The 16,856-nt window shown below is 37.4% G+C and overlaps 1 pseudogene; it reads left to right on the forward strand.

The window, feature by feature from the left end:
* The first annotated feature begins 15,701 nt into the window (after positions 1–15,701).
* On the forward strand, positions 15,702–16,523 carry LOC102923183 (elongation factor 2 pseudogene; annotated as a pseudogene).
* Positions 16,524–16,856: the final 333 nt, after the last annotated feature.

Raw genomic sequence — 16,856 nt, forward strand, 5'->3', positions numbered from 1 at the left:
GATACCCCATGCTTATGATAGGATCAGTAGAATTAACACAGTAAAAAAAAATGATCATCTCACTAAAATTAATTTACAGATTCAACAAAATCTCCATTAAAGTCTGACAACAGAAGTTGAAGGAATAATACTTAACTTTATATAGAAGAATGATAAACGAAGAGTAGCTTAAACAATTCTGTACAATAAATTAAGTTCTGGAGGTATCACCATCCTTGATTTCAAGCTGTAATACAGAGATATAGAAATAAAATCCATATAGTATTGGCATAAAAACAGACATGTGAATTAATGGAATTTTGAAATGAAGGCACAGCCATAAATCCATGCACCTATGGATACCTGATTTTTGACAAATAAGACAAAATTATACACTGGAAAAAAGAAAGCATCTTCAACAAATGGTGCTGGTATAACTCGATTTCAGGATGTTGAAGAATATAAATAGATCCATATCTATTACACTGCACAAAAGTCAAATCCAAGTAGATCAAGACTTCAACATAAATCCAGATATACTGAACTTGAAAGAGAAAGTGGCAAATAGCCTTCAATACACTGGTACAGGAGACAACTTCCTGAAGACAAAATCAATAGTGCAGGCACTAAGATCAACAGTTAATAAATGGAACTCCATGAAACTGAAAATCTTCTGAAAGGCAAATGACACCATCAATAGGAGAAAACAGAAGCCTACAGAATAGGAAAAGAGCTTCACAAACCCCACATCTGACAGAGGACTGATTTCCAAAATATATTAACAACTCAAGAAACTCAAAAAACAAACAAGTAGGCCAATTAAAAAATGTGGTACAGGTCTAAAAAGAAAATTCTCAACAGAGAAACACTTAAAGAAATGTTGTACATCCTTTGCCATAAGGGAAATGCAAGTCAAAATGACTCTGAGATTCTGTCATACACCTGTCAAAATGGCTAAGATAAAAAGCACAAGTGACAACTCATGCTAGAGAGGATGTGGAGCAAGGAGAACACCTCCATTGCTGGAGGGAGTGTAAACTTGTACAGCCAGTTTGGAAATCAGCATGGTTGTTTCTCAGAAAATTGGGAATGTACCTACGCCAAGATCCAGCTATACCACTCTTGGGCATATACTCAAATGATGCTCTAGGACACTTACACAACTGTGTTCATAGGAGTTTTATTCATAATAGCCAGAAGTTGAAAACAAGCTAGATGTAACTCAACTAAAAAATGGATAAAGGAAATGTAGTACATTTACACAATGGATTATTATTTAGCTCTTAAAAACAATGACATGAAATTGGATGGAACTAGAAAAAAATCAACCTGAGTGAGGTAACCCAGACCCAGAAAGAAAAACATGGCATGTTCTCATGTATAAGTGGATGTTAGTCGTAAAATATAAGATAATCATGTTACAATCAACAGACCCATAAAGGCTATGAAACAAGGTGGGATCATAGCTAGGGGTACTCAGATCTTTCTGGAAAGTGAAAATATAAGAGGTTTCTTGGGTGGACTGAGGTTTGATGTGGATGGGAACTTGAGGGATCACAGTGAGGTATAAACTGTGAGTACTGAAATATGTGACTGGTGTGGTAGTATTCTAATTGTAATGAAATGTGATTTTGATTGTATGTTAATAAATAAAGTTGCCCGGGGGTCAGAGCTATTAGAGCCATAGAAAGAGCATGGAGGTGGTGGCACACGCCGCCTTTAATCCCATAGATCTCTGTGTGTTCAGGGATACAGCCAGCATTGAAGACATACGCCTTTAAGACCTAGAGGGCTGTACATACAGACAGTGACAAGGCAGTCACGTGTTTGGGTTTACAACCAATGAGAAGGCAGAATGACTTTGAACCAACTGACACACAAGGAAATTGCTCTCTTTCGGGAAGCTGGGACACAGCAGGAGGAAGGATGAGATTTTAGCTCTGAGCTCTGACCTCTTAGCTTTCTCTTTTACATTGTTTCTGTGTTTCTTTTTTAATAAGACAGCTGGTTACATCTACATCTGGCACCCGACTTGACAAGAATCCATTAAAAACCTCTTGGCTAGGAGGTAGGTCCGCTTTCCCACAAGGGCGGCAGGTCGGGCGGTCGGCTTCCTAGTCCGAGCGGTTGGCTTCCTAGCTGGGCCTAGGTCTGCTTGGCCTCAGGCCGGACTAACTGTGACCTGCTTGCTTAAAGCCGGTGCTACAAACAACTCAGACCTGCCCTGCCGAACAGGACCCTGCCTGTAAAGCCAACGCATGTGGTCGGAGCTTAAGGAAGCCAGACCCAAGCCTTGACTCGGCACAAGAGGGAACACGTGGCTGGATTTAAGCTTTAGCCGGCTACTCTTTCTTGTGCGTTCTCTCTCTCTCTCTCTCTCTCTCTCTCTCTCTCTCTCTCTCTCTCTCTCTGGATTTACACCTGGGACACTAGGTGGCTGTTTTGAAAATCCCCTCGGATTTCTACTGTTCTACGCAGATTTGGTAAGTCATAATATATCAGATATTTTAAAGGAAACTATCTAAAAGAGAATTTTTTTCCACATTAAAAAGAAAATGGGTTTTATGTGTACATTGGAAGAAAATTGGGTTTTGTTTGAAATTTTAGGCAGTCTGACAATGGAACAACTATATGAGAAGATTAATGTTGATCGAATTATGCAGTTTATTACCATGCTTATACTCATTTTACTATAAAAAGATAGTCAATTTAAGTGCCAGGATGACAGCTTTAGAACAACTTGTTAAACCTGTAAAAATTCAGACAGAAGAAATTAACAGTGAAGTTGTTTCAAGTTTGGATCATAAGGTTATAGAAGGAAAGCCTGTTTTCACATAGTCACCCTTAATTTATCCTGTAACTATAGAGCAGATGCCTGATCAAATGGCTACACAAAATATTTGGGCTCCAATTGAAATGTTGGATTTAAAAAGGTTTAAGGAGGCAATAGTATCTTCTGGCATGCATTCCCCATATGTAAAGCAAATGTTAAACTCTTGGTCAACATATAATAGAATTGTACCACAGGACTGGCGGGACCTTGCACAAGGTGTTCTGGAACCCAGCCAGAGACTTCAATTTCTGACCTGGTTTAAGGATGAGGCTAAAAACATAGAAAGACAATGGAGGGATAAAGGAATACAAGTTTGCCAGGATCAGCTTATTGGAGAAGGCCAATATGCTTCAGTACAAACACAATGTTTATATGATGTCCAAACCCTAATTTTATGTTGAGCGGCAGCCTTGAATGCATGGGACAGAGTTGAGGAGCCAGGAAAAATCTGAGTCATTTACAAAGGTGATGCAAGGCCCAAAAGAGTCTTTTACAGATTTTTTACAAAGACTGGCTTCAGCAGTAAGGAGAATGGTCTCGGATTCAGAAGCTAGTAAGGCAATAATTGAATCTTTGGCCTTTGAGAATTCGAATGCAGCATGCAAAATAATAATCAGGCCATTAAGGGCAAGATCTGCACCTTTGGAAGATTGGATTAGAGACACAGTTAATGTTGAAGCTGATGAGCATGATGATATGTAGGTAGGAGAAGCAATTTCAAAAGGTTTGAGAAATGTTAGGTGTTTTGGATGTGGAAAGCAAGGACATTTGAAAAGGGACTGTAGACAGGTCATTCCTAGAAACAATGTTTCTTCAAGGAACAATGGCAACAGAATGCCCCTTCCTTCTGGAGTATGCAGAAGGTGTGGTAAGGGAAAACACTGGACCAACGAATGTAGATCAACAAAGGACAGACAGGGTAATCCTTTGCCTCAGTCTTCGGGAAACTCCCAGAGGGGCCTCACGCAGGCCCCCGTTGCAAATCCAGTTCAAACCTTTCCTGCAGCCATAGAGGAAATCCCTTCTCTGAGAGATTAAATAACCAAATGCCTATTGGAATAAATCATGCTGCTCAGGATGATGAAACAGAGAGAATAGAAAATTCAGGAGAAAACATAAAGAAAATTTTTTGGCAAACTTCTATTAATGAACAAAGACCAAAATTAACGATAAAAATGAATGGTGTTTTGTTGTCTGGTCTGGTAGACACAGTTGCGGATGTTACCATAATTGCACCAGAATTTTGGCATCCAACTTGGCCTCTTCAGGAGGTAAACGTTCAACTGTTAGGAATTGGGACATTATCTCAGGTGAAACAGAGTGCAAGATGGCTCGAATGTATAGGTCCAGAAGGACAGAGAGGAAAATTAAAACCATATGTGGCTAACATAACTATGAACCTGTGGGGTCGAGACTTGTTGCAACAATGGAATACTCAGATAAACATCCCTCCAATCTCAGAAACAAATCATAAACTAGCACATGTTACTGAGAGAAATATTAGAAGATATTGTTCTAATGAGTGGTCACGAGCCATCCCATATTATACAAGAACAGGGCATAATAACTGATGATCTTCCAAAGACCAACAGCTCTACCTTTAAAATGGTTAACAGACAAGCCTGTATGGGTCCAGCAATGTCCTTTAACAACAGAGAAACTCCAGGCTTTAGAAGCGCTGGTAGAAAAACAGTTAAAAGCTCAGCATATTGAAGAATCAACCAGCCCTTGGAATTCTCCTGTATTTGTTATTAAAAAGAAATATGGTAAATGGAGAATGGTAACAGACCTTAGAGCAATTAACAAACTAATTCAGCCAATGGGCTCTCTACAATCTGGGATGCCTTTGCCTACTCTATTACCAAAAGGATGGCCTCTCATAGTTATTGATTTAAAAGACTGTTTCTTTTCAATACCCTTACAAGAAAAAGACAGAGAAAGATTTGCTTTTACATTGCCTACTTATAATAATTCTCAACCGGTTAAAAGATTTCAATGGAGGGTCCTCCCACAGGGACTGTTGAATAGCCCAACTCTGTGCCAATATTTTGTATAACAGCCATTGGAAATGATACATAAAAAATTTCCTAAATCTATAATTTATCATTATGTGGACGATATTTTACTAGCTGACTCAAATGCAGATACTTTAGAAAGAATGTTTGAAGAAGTAAAGAAAATTTTGCCTTGCTGGGGATTACAAATTGCTCCTGAAAAAATACAAAGAGGAGATTCTATTAATTATTTAGGATATAAAATAGAGCTACAAAAAATTAGACCCCAAAAGGTGCAAATTAAAAGAGATAGACTACAGACTCTTAATGACTTTCAAAGTTTATTTGGAGATATTTCTCATCTACGAACTATTGTTGGGGTAAAAAATGATGAACTGACTAATTTGTTCAAAACCTTAGAAGGTGACAAGGACTTAAATAGTCCAAGAGAATTACCACCTGAAGCTGAGAAAAAATTAGCCTTGGTAGAAAAGAAAGTGCATGAAGGACACGTGGATCGTATTGATCCAAAGCTGGATTGCATTTTGGTTATTTTACCTTCTAGGCGTTCTCTTACTGGAATATTAATGCAGAGGGAAGATATTATATTGGAATGGATATTTTTACCAAATAAACCAAATAAAAAATTAAAAACTTATGTGGAAAAAATCTCTGACTTGATTTGCAAAGGAAAATTGAGACTTTGTCAATTAGCAGGAATAGACCAAGCAGAAATTGTCGTACCTTTAACTAAGGAGGACATTGAAAAATTATGGATAGAAAGTGAACCTTGGCAAGTGAGCTTGCAGTAATTTTTTGGGAGAAATTAGCAGCAAATATCCCAAAAGTGATAGAATTGATCTTATAAAGAGAGCTGACTGGATCTTGCTTCAAATTGTACAGCAAAAACCCATATCTGGAGTTCGTACATTTTATACAGGTGCCAACAAAGAAGTAAAGGCAGGTTACAAATCAGAAAATTTAAGTAAAGTGGTTCAAAGTCCGTATAATTCAGTTCAAAAATCAGAATTGTATGCTATTCTATTGGTATTAATGGATTTTTCAGAACCTCTCAACATAGTAACTGACTCTCTGTATGCTGAAAGAGTGGTGTTACATATTGAGACTGCAGAATGTACCCCTGATGCTTCAGAATTAACTTCATTATTTATTCAATTAAAAGATACAATCAGGAAAAGGAATCATCCTTTATATATAACTCACATTCGATCCCATACTGGTCTGCCAGGCCCTCTAGCACAAGGCAATGATGAGATTGATAAATTATTGATAGGAAATGTGCTGGAGGCCTCAGAATTTCATAAAAAACATCATGTCAATAATAACGTTTTAAAAAAGGATTTTTCCATAACCTGGCAACAAGCCAAAGAAATAGTAAAGAAATGTCCTGCTTGTTCTTTCTACAACCAAACACCATTACCAGCAGGATGTAACCCAAAGGGTACTCAGAGAAATGAAATCTGGCAGATGGACGTGTTTCACTTTGCAGAATTTGGAAAATTGAAATATGTACACCACACCATTGATACTTATTCAGAATTTCAATGGGCAACTGCTTTGAGTTCTGAAAAAGCTGATTCTATAATCACTCATTTGCTAGAAGTTATGGCCATCATTGGTATATACCTGCACAAATCAAAACTGACAATGCTCCATCCTATATCTCTGTTAAAATGAAACAGTTGTTTGCTTATTACAACATAAAGCATATTACAGGCATACCACATAATCCTACAGGTCAAGCAGTTATAGAAAGATCAAACAGAACTCTAAAGGACATGCTAAATAAACAGAAATGGGTAACAAAACCCCCCAGAAATAGACTGCATAATGCTCTTCTAACTTTGAATTTTCTGAATGCCAATGAGAAAGGAACAACAGCTGCAGAGAGACACTGGATAATAGAAAAAACTACAGAATTAAATCAGCCTATATACTTTAAGGATGTCCTGACCTCAGAATGGAAACCAGGGTATGTATTACATTGGGAATGAGGTTTTGCTTTTGTTTCTACAGGAGAAGATAAGCTGTGGGTACCATCAAAATTGATAAAGGTTCGATTTGAACAAGAGAGACCTCTTAATTAGAGGAGATGATAGTTCATCAACCAGCATGAACATCCAATTTAAACTAACTTGTATCAATAACACATGCCTTTTCATTTAATCAGATAATAACTTGCCAAAAAGAAACATCCCCAAAATTAGTCTTGGGGAAAGGTTTTTGTTTTTGTCTTTTAGGAGAATGAAGGTTAAGGAATCTGAAGAACACTGGACAAATGAGACAACTGAAGAAAAGGGACAAATCATCTATCCCAAGAAACAGAGTGAAACGGTGTTTGGGTATATATTATCTAAAAAATTTCTATGATTTCCTAAATGTTTGTTTCTGCTTTTCTCTAAAGATTTAACACTATTGGTCTTCTAATAGTCCCAGTTCAACTAAAATTTAAAGCTGACTTTGGAGTTGGAGAATGGCTCTCTCCTTCTTTAAAATCAAGCATGTTGTTAAAAGGAAAATGCAAACTCCCTGTATCATGCCAGAATAAAAGAGCCATCTTCTGCTATGGTACAGGACAAAGGCAAAATTAATTAAGGGACTATTCTATTACTAATCTCAACTCTTTGATTCTATTCTGATTCTTTAAACTTTTCTTCAAGTATAAATTTTATATCAAAATTTACAAGATTAATATATATAGATATTTATACAACTTTGTTAAGATATGAATGGTCATATAGAGTACTAACTAATTCTAGAAAAAAAAAGGCTTCAATTAGCTGCATATATATGTCTTTGTGTTCGAGTCTCTTATCAGTTTTCTGCAGGAAATCACGGCCAGGCCTAATATCAACTGAAGTCTCCAGAAAGAAGATGGGGCCCCACAACAACAACAATTCCACGTGGACAATAATAATATCATTAAGCTGGTAAACATCATCCATAGATCAGCTTTGAACTACAAGGTGCTCAGAGCAATTTTGAGATGACTAGCTGAGATGATCCAGTCTCAAAGACTACTTGAATAAGGACGTGAGATAAACCCTGAACTTTGGCATTATACACAGACTGGATAATGAAGGATATAGTTACCTCTCCTAGAATTTGACAAGTAACCTAAAATTTTTCTTTCAGGATAAAGAAAACTTCACCCTTACCCAGCAGGAAGCAATTTTAAGAATACGACACCCACATTCCCAAAGAGGTGGTGTGGGGCGGGTGGTTTTTTGGTCTTTTTAATGGGTTTTGGGTCTGGGATAATTTTCAGTGTTTAGGGGGGTTGGTTACAAGTTATTGTCGAGGGTTAGGAAAAAGGCTAAGCAAAGGAGATTACATTTAAGGTTCTTATTTAAAAAAAGAAAGAAGGAAAGAAAGAAAGAAAGAAAGAAAGAAAGAAAGAAAGAAAGAAAGAAAGAAAGAAAGAAAGAAAGAAAGAAAGAGATAGAGAGAGAGAGAGGGAGGGAGGGAGGGAGGGAGGGAGGGAGGGAGGGAGGAAGGAAGGAAGGAAGAAAGAAAGAAAGAAAGAAAGAAAAGAAAAAGACAATTACTACTTTTAAATACTTTACATTGGATTGGATTGTTTTATATTGTAAACAAATTTGAAATTGATATTATTAGAAAATGCTACATGTATATTTCTAATTGTATTTATACCATTCATTTAACAATGTAATGCAATTTTCTTATCCTTGAATGTTATTATTACCAACTATTGGGATATAAAGAAATAAAGTTACACATTACAATAGAACTTGTAGTCATATTAGATATGTTTTAAAAATTGAGCAGAGATGTTTTAGACAGGTCATCTTCAAACCCTTCAGAGATCTACAGAATATGGCATTTAAAATGTTTTAATAACTTAGAAAATTTTTCTTTTTTGAAACATGTCGGCTCCTGGCAGTACCAATCTACTTCAGAGAAAATATGGGCATTGAAGATACTGCATATGGAGTCAACTTTCATTGTGGCAAAAGTTTGCCACTGGACAACAAAGTATCCTCGAATCAACAGGACAAAATGGACAGACAGAACACGAAACAAAGGACTACTGATTCTTGCCAAACAAGTGTGGTTGTGGTTATGGCTTTATTAAAAGGCATCTTCTGAGGCCAGGACAATATGTCACCGTCCCTGAAGTGGCCTTTGCAATCCGGAAAAGGTACAGTGCCCTTTTCCTCGAAGGCAGCTTAACAGGCAGAGGGCTGATGGCTTCTGTTGTGTAATGGAACAGCAGCTGAAAGCTAACACCTCTCGATAGTAGACTGACATTTAATAGAGGGATGTGGAGAAGAAGGGGATGTTGAGATGAAGCCATATATATACAGCCAAGAAGAATGGACAGCTGAATTAAAAAACTGTCAACAATTTCCAGAATTTAAAATCCTGAATCATGACAGGACACTAGTGGAATTCAGATGTTTCTGGTACATGGACTGCTCTCACCCAATATGAGGTTGAACTGTTGACCTTGTGTACATTCTACTTCACAAATGAGTCTGTCAGATACACTAAGCCTATAGGCTGAAGATGATGCCCCAACACTGCGGAGAAACCTCAGGTGACTGCCCAGGCAGCTGGCTGTTTCTGTCAACTCACAATTTTTTTGGAAATTTCTTGCATGCACTTCCTGTTTTTATTTTTGTTAGCTAATATTTTTTCCTTCTTGGGTCTCTGAGAGAGTTGAAGATTAGTTAGTTATAGCTGAAAATTAATTAGGATAGAAAGTGCATTAGCTACATCTTGGATTTACCAAAATAGGATAGATAATGGAATTATTTTCTCTGATTTGTCAAATACCTATTTAGGTATTCATTACTTGTATATATTGTATATAGTTATTGTGCTTTTGTATATAGTTTTTCTTTTGTTAGTTATAACCTTTTGCTTTTTTTTCTTTTTATTAAAATAGAAAAGGGGAAATGTGGTAGTATTCTAATTGTACTGAAATGTGATTTTGATTGTATGTTAATAAATAAAGTTGCCCGGGGGTCAGAGCTATTAGAGCCATAGAAAGAGCATGGTGGTGGTGGCACACACTTTTAATCCCATAGATCTCTGTGTGTTCAGGGATACAGCCAGCATTGGAGACATACGCCTTTAAGACCTAGAGGGCTGTACATACAGACAGTGATGAGGCAGTCACGTGTTTGGGTTTACAACCAATGAGAAGGCAGAATGACTTTGAACCAACTGACACACAAGGAAATAGCTCTCTTTCGGGAAGCTGGGACACAGCAGGAGGAAGGATGAGATTTTAGCTCTGAGCTCTGACCTCTTGGCTTTCTCTTTTACATTGTTTCTGTGTTTCTTATTTAATAAGATGGTTGGTTACATCTACAGACTGGAAATGGAGGCATTTCAGGGTGAGGTAGAAACCTGGTGCAAGAGAAACTCTCAGGGATTTACAAGTATGACCCCAGGTAAGACTCTTAGCACTAGGGGATAGAAGCCTGAACTGGCCATCTCTTGTAACTAGGCAAGACTTCTAGTGGAGGAATTGGGACACCAATATTGCTAAATAAACTTTGACATGCAATTTGTCCTGTCTATAGGGTATGTTAGAATAAGGGTGACACAGAGATTATGGCAGTGGTAAACTAATGACTGGCCTAGCCTCAGACCCATGCCCAGCCTTGACACTGCCTGGAGTGCCAGAACCCAGAAGCTGAATGGACTGGAGATTCAAGAGAGAACCAAACGTGACTGGAGGAAAAGAATGTCAATGTAATGATTCCTCAATGCTCATAGATTGTTGCCTAGCCCAATTTAAACAGAGACCTTTTATCCAGTAAATGATAGACACTGATGCAGAGACTCACAGGCAAACATTAGGCAGAGCTCAGGAAATCCTTTGAAAGAAGAATGAAGGATTGTAGGGGCCAGAGTAGTCAAAGATATCACAAAAAATCCACAGAATCATCTAACCTGGACTCATAGGAGCTCATAGCAACTGAACCACCAACCAGTGAGCCTGCATAGGACTGACCAGGGCCCTCTTCATATATGTGGCAGTTGTATAGCTTGGTCTTCTTGTGGGACTCCTAACAGTGGGAATAGGGGCTGTCTTTGACTGTTTTCCTGGCTTATGGGACCCCATTGCTCATATTGGTATACATTGCCCAACATTAATACAAGGGGAGGTGCTTAGCCTTACTGCACCTTGATATGCCATGTATTGTTGATATCCAATGAATGCTTGTCCTTTTCTGAATAGAAATGGAGAAGGAGTAGATGTAGAAGGGCAGAGGTGAGGAACTGGAAGAAAAGAAAGGGGCAAAACTGGGGTCTGTATGTAAAATAAATAAACTTAAAAGGTGACATCATGAAATTTGCAAAGGAAAGGAATTAAAAGAAGCATCCTGAATGAGAAAACTCATGCCTGAAAGATAAATATGGTGTGTATTCACATATAAGTGGATTTTAGCCATTAAATAAATGATAAAAAAAAAAAAGAGAGACTTGAATTTGGTTGAAAACAAAGGCAGGTATGTGGGAAGGTGTGGAGGAAGGAAAAGGAAGGGAGAAATGATATAATTAGAATCTCACAATATAAAAGATTAAATATACAGTAATAAAATGTCCAATAAGTTCTTTCTACCTATATATTATGCATGCATCTCTCATTACTCATCAAATAAAATTCATTTTTGTAGTAGATAATGATTAATATAGAAATTCACAATTGCTCAATATTCAGAGAGTAAGAAACTGTGTATGGAAAATTCTAAATGGGACATCAAAAATGCAATATTTATATGTGAGTCTCAAGGTTCACAGTATGAGTAGTATAAAGCCTATAGGAGATAAAGATAGTGGGTGGAGCCGGGCAGTGGTGGCATATGCCTTTAATCCCAGCACTCGGGAGGCAGAGGCAGGCAGATCTCTGTGTTTGAGACAGGCCTGGTCTACAGAACGAGATCTAGGACAGGCACCAAAACTACACAGAGAAACCCTGTCTCGAAAAAAAAAGAAAGAAAGAAAGAAAAAGAAGCAGAAAGAAAAAAATAAGAAAAAGAGAAAGAAAAGAAAGGAAGTAAGGAAGGGAGGGAGGGAGGGAGGAAGGAAAAAAGAAAAAGAAAGAAGGAAGGAAGGAAGGAAAGAAAGAAAGAAAGAAAGAAAGAAAGAAAGAAAGAAAGAAAGAAAGAAAGAAAGGAAGGAAGAAAGAAAGGAAGAAAGGCAGAAAGAAAGAAAAGGCAGAGGATGGTGTGGTGAAAGAGTACTGACATGACAGCTTGTCAATACAAACATGAAGTTATAAAGGCTGTGACTACATGCAGAAAATCTGCAGAAGATCAAATCATCCAAAATCCCAGAATAAATCTGAAAGGAACTCATCAAGCCCAATTTCTAATTATCTATTGGTAATTTATGATGTCTAGTGGAGGGATAATTAATTTTCTTCAGGAATGCATACCCTTAGAGGCTACACTTGTTTCAGTATAAAATCATTCACCCATTCATGTAAACGCAGTTAGTTTACTTAAAGTTCAATGGAGTCAAATTATCCCTAGCATATTTTCTAAAACAATGTATATGTATAGTGTAGAATATAACTTAATGCTTAGTGAATAAATCATACCATAATGGATTTACTTTGTGCCCTCAAAAATAATTAAGGAATTTAGATTAATAAAATGCTTTCAAAAATGATATTGGATCTATGTTGCCTCAACATGTTTCCATTATAAAGATATTCATGCATTTCTTTAACACAAGTGATATCCATATCATATTTTTTGAAATGCAATGAATAAAATAAATAAAATAAAAGCTAAACTTTTTAGCTAAAAGTCAAAGGAATGGAGTGACATGTAGATATATTTCTAAAATAGTGGGGATCATGTTATTCAATATAAAGAAATGATATAAGGTATTTATTATGTTTATGCTACTAATCTTGAAGTTCAAAGATTTTTTTCATTAAAATATTTAAGAAGACAATGTAAAATTAAATTATACAAGTGATTCTCAAAATTTTAAAGGAGTAAAATCTTTTTCAAAAATTTTGGATGCTATTTTCGAGAGCTGTTGTCATGAGAAACATCTCTTCCACATAGTTCTCCTATGATAAATATCTAATTCCAATCCAAAGCTGAAACATAGTAAACATTTTTAAATGGAAAATGTTGGGGTATAATTTATGTTTGTTATAATAAATTTTCAAAGCAAACTTGATTTTAATATCAAGAAAAAGTTCATTTTCCATGCTCTGTTTTTTATATCTGCCGAAATACATGACACACAATCTGTTAATTAATTCTAGAAGTCCTTTACATTCCATGATTCCCATCTTGATGATTCCTTTGGAGAATAAAACCTTCTCTAATGACAAGGCTTACTGGTTTTGTATGAAGTACATGGCAGCATTGCTTCTGAGGATTCCATCAAATAGGGCCATCTCTATTTTAGGCATGTTTGTACTTACAGTGCTAAACAACAAATAATTCCTCTTAAGATTTTTTTCTACATTCTTTGCAGAAGTTACACATGAAATCTGATCCTTAGATTGAAGATAAAGGTCTCTTTATAGAGACATTGCACCACATGAGAAAGTCAGGGAGAAATCAGAACTATATAACCACCAAGGTCAAAACTCAGTTTTAGATGTTTAGAAATAGAATAGAAAATGAAATGCCAAAAATAAAGGACATGTTCAAATAGGAAGCTCAGGGTGAAATACTTATTTTTTGGACATTTTAATGGGTGTTTTCATTTTACCTCCTTCAACTAATGTCTTTTAAAATCAAAAGAATGAGAACATAGTTCCCAACACTTTGATATGATTTCCACGAAGATGTTGACTGTCAACTGGGAATTCATGTACTCAAAAATGTACAGAAAAAGTTTATGTCTTCATGACACAGTCTAGAGGTTACTATTTCATTTCTATTCCACTCTTTCCTACCTTCAATTCCTGCTGTTTCTCCCCTACTACCTTTCAAATTCATGTCTAATCTCAAGTAGTACATGTAAACAAAAATCACTAAATGGACCTAGCAATCTGTATTTGTACACACACTCACACACTCACACACACACACACACACACACACACACACACACACACACACACATTTAAGAAGTAAAGGTTTCTTGAAGAGTAAATTACTATAGGGGTATATACAAAATATATAATGTAACAGATTCGTGTGTGTGTGTGTGTGTGTGTGTGTGTGTGTGTGTGTGTGTGTGAAAACTGTCGAAGTTCTTCATTGTAATGAACCACTTTCAAGCACTGTTTTAATCTTTAGTGATATCTAATAGGTAAGAACAATATGAAATGAGCATCTAAATTATATTTATCTAACATTAATATTTATTAATAGAATTGAAAAAGATTGAATTGGGGTTTTATTGGATCTCTTTTGTCTTCTTCCCCAGTGTGACCTCATTGAACAAATCTTATTTTTCTGCTTTTTACTACATATTTGTCTGTTTAAATTATTTATTGAGTACATTTGTCCAAACCTGGCTTGTTGAGACAAAGGCTGTTACCCATTTCTGACAGAAGGATAACAGACAGCCATCACCTCGTGTCATGATCCAAAAGATGGACTGAGAAAGTCACTGGATCTCTTTGCCCCCCTTTCTATGTGACCCTATTGAATAAACTTCCTTTTTCTACTTAGTACTATTAAAATTCCACCATTAATCGATAGTCTTATTGTATTATTTTAATTTACTAATTTACTCATATATGTATAGTGTGTATGTATGTGTGTGTGCGTGTGTGTGTGTGTGTATGTGTGTGTGTGTGTGTGTGAGAGAGAGAGAGAGAGAGAGAGAGAGAGAGAGAGAGAGAGAGAGAGAGAGAGAGAGAGAGAGAGAGAGAGAGAGAGAGATTTACAAGTCAAAAGAATAAGACTTTTTGGTGTTGGGATTCAAACATATGGCCCTCCATACTCTAGGTTGGTGAAATGCCAGGAAGGTACATATTTAGCTCTCACATTTTGGGGGAAATTCAACTAACTTTAATGGATTGTTCAAAAATTGGTTACCAAATAAGCAGAATTTCATAAGTTTATTTAACATTTTCAAATTGCATAACCTTTAAATAAAAATTAAGTAATAGACTCAGGTATCATTTTTACAGAAGTCCTGAATTCGTTTTAAGTTTGATTTCTTAATTCTCATTCATTTTTACTTAATGAACATAAATGGCATGCCATTTGTTCTTTTAATATATCTACATTTGAAGTAATGCCATTCTACAGCTAAATGACCAGCTTCTAGACAGCATGTCAGATTTCTAACTCATTGTGATGTATTTCAATCATCTGGTAGCTCTACCAATAGCTATGATATTTGTTTCCTCCCTATATCTACAACCTTTGTTATATAATTTTCATACCCTTCCATTCCAAAATGTTGCATTCAACTATGAAATTTTCTTTGTGCATACTAATTGTGCAATAATCATCTATTAATTATTACTAGTATTTATCGTCTTTGAAATCCCCTCACTTGACATACATGTAGCAGATGTATGAGACTTCAAAATTACTTTACCATGCCATATAATTTAATATGCATTTATAGGTACAATGAATGTGTTAACTCTTTTTCCCCATACCCATATATGATATTCTTGACAAATTCAGTTGTCTCAAATTTATAAAAAAAAGAATCTAAACAATTATTTCCAGCTTATAAAGAAACTATGTTACCAACCCAAGTGAAGACTATATTTTCCGAGTTCTGTTTTATTGGACATTCTTTGTTAGAAATTTACAAACATCAGTTGTAAATGCATAGAACTTCATGATATTACATGCTTCAGCTGGTAAGGCTTTTCATTTTAGATTTTCATCTTATTAACCAGAAAAAAAATTGGAAGACCAAATTCTCTAAACTTTCCTTAATGTGAAAAATGAAATGTGCTCGGCCTGTCCAATTCCCCCAACAAGCACAACTGGCTGTACCTGAAGGCCCGGCCCTTCCCTGATGGAGTAGCTGAGGACACCGACAAGGGTGAAGTATCTGCTTGCCAGGAGCTCAAGGCTCGTGCATGCTATCTGGCTGAAAAGTATGAGTGGGATGTCACTGAAGCCTGAAAGATCTGGTGTTTCTGGCCTGCTGGCACTGGCCCCAACATTCTCACTGACACCACCAAGGGTGTGCAGTACCTGAATGAGATCAAGGACATTGTGGTGGCTGGCTTCCAGTGGACCACTAAGGAGGGTGCGTTCTGCGAGGAGAACATGCATGGTGTGTGTTTTTACGTTCACAATGTGACCCTGTATGCTAATGCCATCCACCGAGGTGGTTGCCAGATCATCCCTACCGCCCGTTGCTGCCTCTATGCCAGTGTGTTGACTGCACAGCCCTGCCTTATGGAGCCCATCTACCTGGTGGAGATCCAGTGTCCTGAGCAAGTTATGGGTGGCATCTATGGTGTCCTGAACAGGAAACATGGTCATGTGTTTGAGGAGTCCCAGGTAGCTGCCCCCCACCCCATGTTTGTGGTCAAGGCCTACCTGCCTGTCAACGAGTCCTTTGGTTTCACAGCTGAGCTGTGCTTCACCACCACTGGCCAGGCCTTCCGGCAACATGTGTTTGACTACTGGCAGATCCTGCCTGGGGACCCTTTTGAAAACAGCAGCTGTCCCAGCCAACTGGTGGCTGAGACCCACAAGCGTGAAGGCCTCAAAGAGGGCATCCCATCGCTAGACAACTTCCTGGACAAACTGTAGGCGGCCTGGTACTGCCAACACTGCACGGTGCCTGCCCATCAGAAGACACCTTGAGACTGTCCCCATAGTGCTTCCCGGAGGTTGCTGGGGCTACCCTGCCATCACTCAGCACTAACACTTGATGCTGATTCTATTTATTTCATAATTCCAAGGCAGTGGAGTCTCCTATGCAGGCTGGACTGGTGGGCCATGGGGTGGGCGGGACACAGCTCTATCATTTTCAGAGGGAAATGCTGAGATGTCAAATGTCTAAATAAATGCATTCAGAGGTTTACTGGGTCCATCCATGGCCCAAGTGGAGTTTCCCCAGAGGGAAGGCAGGCAGCCTGCCGG

This window comes from Peromyscus maniculatus, chromosome X, assembly GCF_049852395.1.
Source record: "Peromyscus maniculatus bairdii isolate BWxNUB_F1_BW_parent chromosome X, HU_Pman_BW_mat_3.1, whole genome shotgun sequence".
NCBI lineage: Eukaryota > Metazoa > Chordata > Mammalia > Rodentia > Cricetidae > Peromyscus > Peromyscus maniculatus.